This window comes from Belonocnema kinseyi, chromosome 3 (assembly GCF_010883055.1).
Source record: "Belonocnema kinseyi isolate 2016_QV_RU_SX_M_011 chromosome 3, B_treatae_v1, whole genome shotgun sequence".
Lineage (NCBI taxonomy): Eukaryota > Metazoa > Arthropoda > Insecta > Hymenoptera > Cynipidae > Belonocnema > Belonocnema kinseyi.
In genome coordinates, this window is record NC_046659.1 from 122,185,856 (window position 1) to 122,187,300 (window position 1,445).

Genomic DNA, 1,445 nt, shown 5'->3' on the forward strand with positions numbered 1-1,445 from the left:
TGACCAAGTGTATAGAGCTCCAAGGAGATTATGTTGAAAAATAAAAAAAAATTTACCCAAAAAAATTGTTTTTATACTTCATTCTAAGGACTTATTGAACTATCCTCGTACTATGAACGACCGTACATAGAATTTTTAAATCTTGAAAAAATGTGGTTTCAAACATTGTTGGTAATTTTTGATTTTTCAGAAAAAGTTATTAGGATAAATTGTTCAACTTCTTGAATGCTATAAATAACCCTACAGAGAATTTTGGAATTTTCAAAAAAGTGGTCTAAAAAATATTCAAAATGTGCCCACTTTTTGAATTTTTATCCAAAGTGGCTGGCTAACGAACTTGACCTTTAGTTTAGGACACTAAACGAGTGTGCCAAAGGGTAATCTAATAGATTAATTTTTTTCTAAAGTTATCGTGTTCGCAGACAGACAGACAGAGATACAGACATACATACAGACATACAGACAGACGAATTCGTAAAAACCTGTTTTTCGGTTTCAGAGGGTCTTAAAACGTGGACATTTGACAAAAACTGGAGGGGTCAAATTTTACACAAATCTAATACCTTCTCTGATCAGAATGTAAAAAGACGAATTTTTAACAAAATCCATAAATTTTGTTGTTTTCAGATTTTGTTGTTTTCAGATTAAATTTTAAGAAAACTATTTTTTCGTCATAAAAAAATTCTATGTTCAAAAGATTAATTTTTAACCAATAAGATTAATGTTTTACAAAAAAGACTAATTTTAAATCAGTTACTTGATTTTTAAACTATAAGGGAACAGTTTTTAAAAATTTTTTGTTGAAAATGTTCAACAATTTAGATGCATTTTTTTATGTCTTGACTGAAATTGTTTCTTGGTTAAAAAATCATCTCTTTGGGTGGAAACTTGATTTTCTTACTGAACATGAAAACAATGAAAATGTATCCCTTAAAGTTTAAAATTCAACTGCTTTTTAAAACTTGCCTTTTTGGGTGGAAAACTCAACAATTTTGTAGATATTTTTCTTTTTTCTTTGTTCGTTCTACAGCTTTGCGCTCGATAATATATGCAAATATATATCTACAACTGTAATTTGGTAGTTGTGAATTATCTTTTGTTAAAGCTCCTTTGTTGAAGATTCAAATATTTTGTTTAAAATTTGTATTTTTTTTTTGCATTCGACTACTTGGTTAAATGTTAAACTAAATGAGTAAAAATGGATCTTGTTTGGGTTGAAGATTCATCACTTTAGTTCAGAGCATAATCTAAGCAAATTTCAGAACTGTACGGCCCAGCCTTTACACGAAAACTAAATAAAAAAAAAAAAGGAAATCATTCGCTCGAGAAATCACTTTTGAAATGAAAACATCTTTCTCTACTCTCATACTCGTATCTTGCATCTTTTCGCGTAAGTTGTATTCATATAAGGTAATACCTCTAAAACTGTCTTTTCCTTATTAATT